The sequence below is a fragment of the Bos indicus x Bos taurus genome, chromosome 11 (assembly GCF_003369695.1).
Source record: "Bos indicus x Bos taurus breed Angus x Brahman F1 hybrid chromosome 11, Bos_hybrid_MaternalHap_v2.0, whole genome shotgun sequence".
NCBI classification, from domain to species: Eukaryota; Metazoa; Chordata; class Mammalia; order Artiodactyla; family Bovidae; genus Bos; species Bos indicus x Bos taurus.
Genome location: NC_040086.1, coordinates 38,118,421 through 38,129,789, shown reverse-complemented (window position 1 = coordinate 38,129,789; position 11,369 = coordinate 38,118,421). Strand labels below are relative to the sequence as shown.

The 11,369-nt window shown below is 38.1% G+C and overlaps 1 pseudogene; it reads right to left on the bottom strand.

Moving 5' to 3' along the window:
- Positions 1-2,719: 2,719 nt before the first annotated feature.
- Positions 2,720-6,652, bottom strand: LOC113900820 (annotated as a pseudogene).
- Positions 6,653-11,369: the final 4,717 nt, after the last annotated feature.

Sequence of the window (11,369 nt, the reverse complement as noted above, 5' to 3'; positions counted from 1 at the left end):
CCTATAGTTAGGGTCAGAGAAAAGGAAAGATATATGAAATTAATGGTAATCAAAGAGAAAATAGGAAGGAGAATTGAAAAAAGAAAGAAGAAAATTATAAATACAAATATCAAAAATGTAAAGGGAGTGAAGAAGACTCTTGGGACCAACCCCAATTATCTAGAATAGGTGGCTACCTCCTGGTGTGAGTTAAGTTCTGGGAAGATCCCTGTGGAAAATACTAGAGATAAGCTCATTTAACATCTGTTCCAACCTCCTTCTGCAATGCCTTCTTATGTTTTACAGAGGCTAATAAACAAAACTGCCTTTTTCCACACTTTCTTATAACTAGGGTTCTAGATATGCTATAGACTCCATTATTAGATTCACTTTCCCAATGGGAATTCAGACTCTGTAAAGCAAGGAGAGAGACTGGACATGAGGCATCGTTCTGCTGCTGCAGATGGAGTATTAACTCCCCAGTTTAGCAGAAGTGGTTTCCTGACCACAGCTTCTCTGTTTGACAGGCAGCATCCAGATCAAGACAAGTACAGCAGTTTCTATGATGATTCAGTTGTGATGTGGCCTCAGGATTTGTTTCTGGAAGCTCCCCAGCCTAGATTCTATTTCTTCTACCCACAGACCCGTTCTGTAGACCATTGAATACCCTGTCATTAATACATTTCAGCTTAAGCCAGCTAAAGTGGGGTCTGTTCTCTGCAACTGAGCACTAACTAAGACAAGCTGCTACTACCAAAATATCTACTTCAGTAGCCTAATGGTTCTCAACTTGGCAATGTCTGGAGACATTTTGGGGTCACATATAAAAGGAAGATTACTCTTGGCATCTAGTGAATAGAGACCAGATACTACTAAACATTCCACAATGCACAGAACAACCCCCACAACAAAGAACTGTTCAGTCCAAAACGTCAATAGTGCCAAGACTGAGAAACCCTTCCCTAGCCTAGAATCAATGGCACCCCACTCCAGTACTCTTGCCTGGCAAATCCCATGGATGGAAAAGCCTGGTGGGCTGCAGTCCATAGAGTCGCTCAGAGTGGGACACGACTGAGCGACTTCACTTTCACTTTTCACTTTCATGCATTGGAGAAGGAAATGGCATCCAGTGTTCTTGCCTGGAGAATCCCAGGGACTGCGGAGCCTGGTGGGCTGCTGTCTATGGGGTCTCACAGAGTCGGACACGACTGAAGTGACTTAGCAGCAGCAGCCTAGAATCTAATTTGAAAGTTAATCATTTAAAATATAGTATTTGCCTCTTTCTGCCATCTTTCCATGCTGCCATAATGGTGTGCATGAATGTCCTGGCTGATACTCTCAAGAGTATCAACAATGCTGAAAAAAGAGGCAAACACCAGATGCTTATAAGGCTGTGCTCCAAAGTCATCATCAGGTTTCTAATTGTGAGGATGAAGCATGGTTACATTGGCGAATTTTAAATCATCAATGATCACAGGGTTGGGAAAAAATTGTTGTAACATACAGGCAGAATAAATAAGTGTGGAGTGATCAGCCTCAGATTTGACGTAAGACTCAAAGATCTAGAAAAATGGCAGAATAATCTGCTCCCATCCCATCAGTTTGGCTTCACTGTACTGAAAACCTGAGCTGGCGTATGGACCATAAAGAAGCAAGACAAAACACTATAGGGAAAACACTTGGATTCTTTTTCTAGGGATGTAATACAAATAAAATGCCTCAAAGGACAAAAAAAAAAATACAGTATTTGCAATATGTTGGTTTAACAAGAACTCTTTCACAATGCAAATGGTCCCCAATAAATTACAGGTAAAGTTTTTGTTCTCTGCCAATGTAGTACTGAAAACCACATTCTCTTTCACACTGTAATATTTCTGCAATCATGTCATGACCTAAAAGGTATGCTTTTAATGTAGTGATTTTTTCCCTATCGACAAACAGAGTTGACTATTTGTAGTCTCAACCCTAGCTCTTCAACACAATCAATGCAGTGCTTTTCATTGGTTTAAGCGTGAGGTCCAGACATCAATATTTCTTCAATGCTCCTTGCAGTCAGGGTCAAGAACCACTAATTCGGAGCATTTTAAAGATTTTGGACCCCTGAAGATAGAGAAAAGGAAATAAAAGGGATGCCACTAGGAAAGATAAGCAAAAGGTGATGGCAGACAACCAGACAGACTTCAGAACCTTGCTCTTCCACTCAAGACCAATCAATCACCAAAAAATGTGCTAACACTCCAGCCTTATAGTTCTTGAGTAACTTTCAGGAACTCTCTGGGACCCAAAGAAAATAACAAGTGAAGAACTGAACTAATAATTGATCCTGACAAAAATAAATGGAAGATGCTTTCATCTACTCCAAACTCAGTGTGTATTTTTCTCAGCACATATGTCGAAGCAAGCTGTATCCTACAAATGTATTTCCTATATTTGTAAACATCTCATTCCCCTGTAAAGTCTAGCTCCTCCCTTGAAGGAAGAGGTGCTCTATAAACATTGGCTAAATTGAATTAAATATACTCCCTAAACATGCTTCTGACTTAAAATGTATAGGGAAGAGATACTAGCCCTCTTTAAAGGAGAGAACAAAAATTTAAGAGAAAATAGTAAAAGGAGACAAAGGAACTAGCCCACTCCAATTATCTCTTTCTCCAGCAGTGGAAGAGATCTACACAGGTCCAAATAAATTTTGCCTCAAAAATTTAATAACCTACTACTCCATTGTTAAATTTTTTTTTTTATAAAAACAGTCCCACAGCATTTATTGTAATCTGGTAATAACATAAGGGTGAGCAGAACAATATGAATACATGTTTTAGAACTACATCTCTAACAAAGGACACCTAAAAAAACCAACGGTATTGCCAAACAATTTCTCACTTCATCTGTCGCTTCTAGTTGGAGACACTTTGGAGCAGAGTAATGTTATCTCCTTTTAGCATGATCCAACCCAGTTGTTTTCTTGACTTTGTTTTAGAATGAATCTCTTCTGCGTCATCTAATATGAGGTTCATATACTCATCAAAACCAATGATACAGCCCTCTATCTGCATATTCACTTGCTCATAAAGCCACACCTGAATCCGTGATCTATTTTGCAAGTATCTGAAGATGAGATTGATGGGTGCACCATCACCTTCTGCACCTTCTGCACCTTCTGGCCCTGGCCCCGTACGCCATGCTGGACGCTCACAAGCACCACAGTGCTCCACACTCTCTCTCAGAAAGCAACTTCCAGAACGAACCTGTTAATTTTTTAAAGTTAAAATCGACACAGTAAATTCTACAGTGTCCCCACCTGCCTCAAAACCCAGATTGTAGACTTCTAAAGCCAGATCTTGGATAAGATTTTGAAACCATGCTCTACTATACAAAAAAAGGTATGTTTAGGTGACAGTCCATAATATTGCAAAGGACTGAGTCTCAAGCAGTAAATAGAGTCTGAAGCCCAAATCCATCTTTTTAGAAACAATCACTTTCATCATTTCAGCAGAGTCAGTTTTCCTTTGTTTTACATTTATTTATTCAGAGACCTCTAAATATAAGCTGCTCTGTTGAAACAGCCTCTGGACCCAAGTACAATTAAAACATTAATTAAAATATATGATTAAAAACACCCAGCATCAAGGCTGAAACAGTATCAAATGAGCAGTCCCGTTCAAGTGTCAGTCATAGAGGATAAATCCAACTGCCAGTGACCAGTACCGTGCTCCCCCCGCCCCCACCCCACCCCTGGCTCTGCCATGGATTCCGACCAGCTGATGCTGCAGTGGACACTCTCTGCAGATAGAAGGGCACACTCAAATATTCCATTTCTTTCCCCACCCTTGATTTGGCTTCCCTGGTGGCTCAGATGGTAAAGAATCAGTTGCAAAGCAGGAGACATGGGTTTGTATTCCTGGGTCGGTAAGATCTCCTAGAGAAGGGAATGGCAAGTATTCTTGCCTGGAGAATTCCATGGTCAGAGGAGATTGGCGGGCTACAAGTCCAGGGGGTCGCAAAGAATCGGACATGACTGAGCAACTAACAGCTTCATTTTTTTTTCATGTTCCTCTCCTTTCATTCAGCAATAGGCTAAAGAGAAATTCACAAAACCCCCAAATCTGGGAGACACCTGGACATGGGAATTTTACATAACATTTTGGCTTGTGGCAGGTCAGGAATGAAGAGTTGGAAGCCCTCAACTGAAAAGGACCCTGTACTCTGTGGGCAGCTTTATTCTTCCTGAGGTATTCTACCCTTGGTTCTGGCTCCAAACACTTCTGAATGCAGAGGTAGCAGCAAAAGTAATATGGAATACACAGTGTAGAGTCAAAGGGAACACCACAGGGACTAGCATAGATTTCAGACAATGTAGACATTTCACATTTAGGGGGTGGGGGTTCCCATCTATAAAATAGAACCTTCTACAAAATTACCATCTACATAACAGGTTATAAACCTTCACTCCCTTGTGACACAGAAAATTCCCTAAATTCCAAATGTGTTTACACAGCTAATTAGACATGAAAATTTTAAATCTAGCACAGGCCTGTTAAGAAGGTCTTGTTATATGCAGACATGTTCTGTCAAGGGTGTGTATCTAGTGAGAGATGCCATCAATGGCTAATATGATTTTATTATAAGTTCTATCCTTTTCTTAAAAGCTCACAAGTAAAAAAAAAAAAAAAAGCAAAAGATCTTGGTTTTCTTCTTTTTTGTATGATTTTCCCACAAATCTCCCACCATAGGAAAATAGGAAAAGAGATTTGAAAGAAAAGAATAGTAGATCAATACTAGGTAGGAATAGTATTTCAAAAGTGGTGAAAGTGAAAAGTAAAAGCGAAGTCGCTCAGTTGTGTCCGATTCTATGCAATACTGTGGACTGTAGCCTACCAGGCTCCCCCATCCATGGGATTTTCCAGGCAAGAAAATCTTTGCCATTTCCTTCTCCAGTGGATCTTCCTGACCCAGGGATTGAGTGGGACCATGTTATTTTATGTTCCTCTGTATTCCGTATTATTCATTCCTCTTTTTTTTTCTTTATTGACAAGTGTGCCCATATCTTATTACAAAGAGGCTACCACCAAAGAAGATAAAAATGCCTTTTATCATGCATCTGGCCCAAATTATATTTCTAGAACTCCTTTTCAATCAGCCATGGTGTTTTTCATAATTTTGTGATTTTTGTCAAATTGGCTGAATCTCACAAGCTGCCTGCTACTACATTCTGAAGTGCCAGGCTGGTATCTAAGAAAAAAAAAAAAAAAAAAAACATTTTCCTTCACTCTTAACCCACAATCTGACTTCTTATGCTGAATTCAATCCCCAGCTAATTAGTTCAAGAGTAAGCAACTTTAACCAAGATTTGGTATTACTTTACTGTTTCTGAGAGCTGGACTTTCCCCAGATACAGCTCTCTTATTACCCTTTGCATTTTAAATAAGCCATTTTGGAGCATGGCTCTTGCTTTTTCTTTAATATATGCACCCCTTGGGGCTGTACTGAAGCTTGTGATGGCTCTTCGCCAGCAGTCAGGGCAACAGAATATCTACAAGATCCAGCTTTGTCCTACAGTTGGCATTCATTGTGTAGCCCCAGTTGAACAGAGAGACTGCAAGTCGATTTTCTAAGAAATTCAGGGTCCCTAATACTCTAATATAGAATCTCCCTTCACTTCCTCCATCTTGTTTGTTTTAACCATGCAGTAACATTTCCCTTATTGGTAGTTTCTGGAATAAAGTATTCCTTAGAAGGCTACCTTACAGATAACTGAAGACTTGCTAAAGTAAGAGTTTGATTAAAAAAAAAAAACTTTCTAAAATGTTAAATAGTTCTGGTGGGTCTCAAACAAGGTATGCCAAAAGTATTTTGACTCTTTCTTGATGAGTTAGGGTCATCTTTAAACCATCAGTTATTTTACACTGGAGTATACCCTGGCGGCTCAGATGGTAAAAAATCCACCTGCCATTCAGGAGACCCGGGTTCAAACCCTGGGTCAGGAAGATTCCCTGGAGAAGGGAATGGCAACCCACTCCAGTATTCTTACCTGGAGAATTCCATGGACAGAGGAGCCTGGCAGGCTATAGTTCATGAGGTCGCGAAGAGCCAGACACAACTAAGCAACTTACACTTTCACTTTCATAAAAAAAATAAATAATACCCAGTGCATAAAATTATTTGCCCCTACATTCAGAAATCACTATATTTTCTTGTTTACTTTGGAAAAATTTTATATTTTTATTTCTGTCCCTTTCCATACTATCAAACTATTTCAAACTATCTGTGTTCACTTTGCATTGATGTTCACATGTCAGTTTGTAGAAGCAAACTTTGGCTACATTGCTTTCAGCTTGCAGATGGCTGGAAACCCAAATAAATTTGCTGTAACAATATCTACATGAAAATTAAATCAGTTTTGAGTGGTATTGTGAAGCTCAGCCTTCTGATCTAAATGCATAAGCATCAGGATATGAATGTATAGCTGCTATTCTGGTTACTCAAAGCTATTTGAGCTCTTCATCTGTATTACACAGAAGAACATGACCAGGTACTTGTCCTTCGGTAATATTGCACACTCAAGTTCAGCAATTTGTTCACTCTCAGTGTTCTGCTCTTTCCTTCTTATTCTTGTCTTCTCTTCATCCCTCTGGTTCTTTCTTTGAGCAATTTCCATAAGCATTAAATCATCCATTGTGATAAGGAAAGAAATCATAAAGGAAAGAGTAAAATATTTTAATCAATGCAAACTGAATCTTGATTTTGGGGAGGCAGTGGGCAGTGGTTAAATGATTGGCAGGAGAAGGATAAAAGTACATGAAAATGGAAGATTTACTTTTTAAACTTGCCTCGCATCAAAATGGAAGTATTAAATTTGGCTATGCTCACAAAAGCCTCTGACACTCATATGTGGCCATCTCCCCAGGTTATAAAATCTCAGCCTCTTTGACTAAAATCCCAACAGCTGTTGGAAACGCCTGTGCTAGGCAAAGACAACCCAGGCAAAGTTGACTTGGAGTGTCAAAAAAAATCTCATCAAAAAAAGATAAAAGTTCTTACTCAACCCTACACTTTATCATGTTGGCATTGGTTGGGGATAGGGTGACCAACTCATCCTGACTTGCCAAGGACCGTCCTAATTTTGAAACCAAAACCCCCATGTCTAGGAAACCTACTTAGTCGCAGGCAAATTGGGACATTTGGTCATCCTGATGGGAGATGATGCATCAAAGGTCTCTCATGTTTCCCCCAGCTGATCATTTTTACCTTCAAAGCAAAACTTTTCATTTTTATAGTTAAAATTTCTAAGAATTTAAAGAGTCCTCCTTTTTTCCTTTTGCTCAATCAGTCTCGAGAATTATTTCTTAGTAACATCACTAGCATCAATTTCCTCTTTATTATTGCCACCAACTTGGACTTTATCTCCTGATCCTGGGCTATTGTAAAACTTCCATGAAGTCTTCCTGCCTTCACTGCATTGTGCATGCCCTTCTCAGATTAATCTTTTCAAAATCTTGTTTTGCACAAGATTCAGCTGAAGTCCCACCTCTTTCATGAAGCCTTATATCTTCCCTGGCAGGAGGGGAAACAGGGTGGGAGAAAGAAGTGGCAGAAGATAGGCTTAGGAAAGGTAGGGGTGCTGTGAGGCCAATGCCGGCTGCCACCTCACAGAAGCTGCTAAAGAACAAAATCAAGACAGGCCACAGAAGGGAGAGACAGGCAAGGCACAGAGTCAGTAATCCAGAAAAGGTGGTCTGAATCAACCACCAAGCCAAGGAGGTCGAGCCTCAGACACAAATCTGCAGGGCCCATGTGGATATCCAACAGCCAGTATGCATTGTTCTCAGTACAGTAGATGCAAGAGGGTCACATCAAGCAAATCCCTCTGAGAGCAGACTACCCCACAGCTAGTTCAAGGCAGGGCTGGCCACATGAGAAGGGGAAGGAAACTGCAGTAGGAAGAACTACCTGTCCCACCCTTTCCACAACCAGAAGGTTCTAATTTGGAAAGTTGTTAATATATTAATGTATGCATCCCTTAAATGCAGACAGTATCTTTTAATGCTCTAAAATTCCCCACACCTAGCACTATATGTAGTCAATAAATATTTGATTTATACAGTATAAAGTGTGCTCCCATGTTCTAAAGGCCATGTGCATGGGAAACCATGAGAAGCACAAAGAAACTCCACTTCTTTTCAGGAAGTGTGGAAGTCATCTGGCTGGCTGGGGTTTCAGATGCAGTAATCAGCAAATAGAGTGAACACAATTTCTCCCTTTCCTCTTTTTTAAAACTTCATAGTAAGCCATTAACTCTCCTATTTCTTTTCATATCCTAGTTCAAATCCTAAGGGCAAGAAAAAATAATAACAAAACAAATTATCTTTCACCAAGACTCAGATCCAAATCAGCCTTATGTTTTCAAGCTACCGTGTTTATTAGTACTTGAATTCAACCAGAGAGAAAAAAAAATTGATCTAGTTCAGTTTTTCAACTTCAGAATTTTCCACACACATGCTAAATCACTTCTTGAGCAAATGTCATGGTGTGTCCATGCTGAGAATCCCTTTAAAATGATGAAGTCTTAAAAAGACTTTGCTAAGAATGTATTTTTCATTCGATAATACTTAGGGGGGAGAGATCCAGGTTAAAAAGAAGGACTATTATGTTAGCTTTATAAGTGTAATCACCTTTCTTTATTCATTGATCTATGAAGTCTCTTGAGTACATGACGGGGAAAAAAGCAATAGTTAAGATTTACAAATAATATGCTATTGGAAATGCCTCAAATGAGGGTCTTGTTTTAAGTGCCAAGGTAAACACCTACAACTACTAATATAAAAGGAGACCATTTTGTTTTCTATAAAAAACAAATGTCAGATGTAATTTTGAAATCTCTGGAGAAAAAAAGGAAGACTTCAAATGAATCTCTGATAAGAAACAGCATGGCATGCATAATGCTAGAAGTATTATTCATCTAAAGAAAGTGACTACCTTAAACTTTGTAAATGGTCTAAATCAGGATTTCTCAATACTATCATGAATAGTCAAGCCCTGTGGACATTTTGTACCAAATAATTCTTTGTTTTGAGGGGCTGAGCTGTTTACGGTAGTATACAGATGCAGTGGGCTTTCCTAGTGGCTCGGTGGTAAAGAGTCTGCCTGCCAATGCAGAAGACATGGGTTTGAGCTCTGGGTCGGGAAGATCCTCTGGAGAAGGAAATGGCACCCACTTCAGTATTCTTTGTCTGGGAAATCGCATGGACAGAGGAGCCTGGTGGGCTACAGTCCATGGGGTCGCAAAGAGTCTGACACAACTTAGCTAACAAACGACAACAAATGCCAGTCACAGCCCCCAACCCCTACCAGTCGTGAGAAACAAAAATGTCTCCAGACATTGCCAAATGTTCCCTGGAAGGCAAAACCATTCCCCAGTTGAACACCACTGATTAAATGAGAGAAACTTTTTTAAAAGTGAAGGCTCATAAGACAGCAGACTTAGAACACAGCAAAGAATCAGTGGTGTCAAGATGTCAAAGGGATGCTACACTAAGATAATCAGCTTAGACAAGCAGCAGAAACAAGGCACAAGACTAAACATAACTGGAAAATGGAACCATAAACCTAACCAACAAGGACAAAGGTATACTGAAGAAAATGAGAATGGCCAGCCTCACTTGAAAACCATTTTTCTTAAATTTTTATCTGAAAAAGCATCAGTCTGGATAAGAAAGTCAAACAATTTCACTCAGATACATACTACAAAGAATGACATTCCCTTCCCTGCCCCCTCAAAACACAAACCTCTGCTTGCCAAGTATTGGTAAGTTTATATATGCATCTGTGAATGTGAAGGGTGGCTTAGAACTCTCTGTATCTCCCACACCTAGCAGTATAGGTATTCAATAAATATTTGATTTAAATGATAATAAAAACATGCTTTCATGTTCTAAAAGGTTTTAAAGAAGACATATCAAAGAGTGGTGAAATGAATGATTTTGTACGTCTCACTTGGAAATAAGAAGCTAAAGGAAAAACCCAAACAAAGCTCAGCAGAAATATAGGAGTGGGAAAAGCAAAGGTCAAAGAGTTGAAAAGACTTGAGTTAAATCCCAGCTGCATTGGTCCTAGATAGGTGAATTAGGTTCCATTTACTCTATTGTACCCTATAGAATGAGTACAATAATCCTACCTCAAAAGACAGTTAGGATAATTACTAAGATGAAGTACACATAGTGAGGGAAAAAAAAAATCAGCTCTCTTGATCTTCTTCTCCAAGATTAATGGATTTCTAACCATAAGTGCAATATCTACCCAAGTTAATTTTCTCTTTGAAGTCAGAAAGAGAAAAATCTCAAATCATTGTGGACCTAAAACTAAGTGTTAACAAAGTCCCACACCAACAATAATAATGCAAAAAACCATCAAGGAATAAAAAAAAAGAAGACAGACCCTTGAGAATAAGTGGATAAAATATTAATAGAATACTATCAATACAAAGTCAACTTGGTAATCTTTTGAGGAAACCCTAAGGCATGAAGAGAAAATCAGAGCCAAACAACAAATAATGTCTTCTCTATTTTATAAAGTATTTAAAAGTCTACTTAGTTAATTGCAGCATTTTTATTAATTAAAAAACTTTTTAATATCTGTGCTAATGTTTTTTTAAAAAAAGAAGATTAAGCTGAATATGATTAGAATTTTCTTTCAACATCTAAAAGCTTTTAAATTGAAGGTTATTTCTGGGGTCATGGATGTATTCTATTATTTCACAATTGGGTTTTGATCAAACAGATATATCTATTTGTCATAACTCATTAATTGTTCATTTAAGATCAGTGTATGTGAAAATGTTACATAAATATATACATATGCACAGATACATATGTATGTATACATATGTATGTATACATATACATTTGTATATATGTACTTGAGTGTATATTTGTATATACAAACATATGTATGTATATATATTTATTTTAAAAACTTAAAAATTTTTTTAAATATAGCTGTAGAATTTATGTGATCTAGATCTTTTTCCTCCCCCTCAAACTGGTCTATTTTTATAAATCAATTTTAATTGTCAAAGAAAAAATAAATAATTTTTAAAAGAAAGAAAATTAGTTCACACAAACCATATAAAGAAAAAAGAAAAGTAAAAAGTGAGCTCAAAAACTTTAACTCCAAATACCATACTAAGATATAAGATATCTCTTTTGCTGTGTTTTTTTTTTTTTTTTTGTCATTTTTGCTGTTTTATTTTTAATTGTCTTCTGCAAGAGAAACATATCCAAGTTACATTAGCAGTGGTTCTTACATACTTGGGAGTTAGACTAGGGATCCGTTGAATCAGAGAAGGAAATACATATAGGCATACAGGGAGAAATTTGGAATATAATTCCAGATAC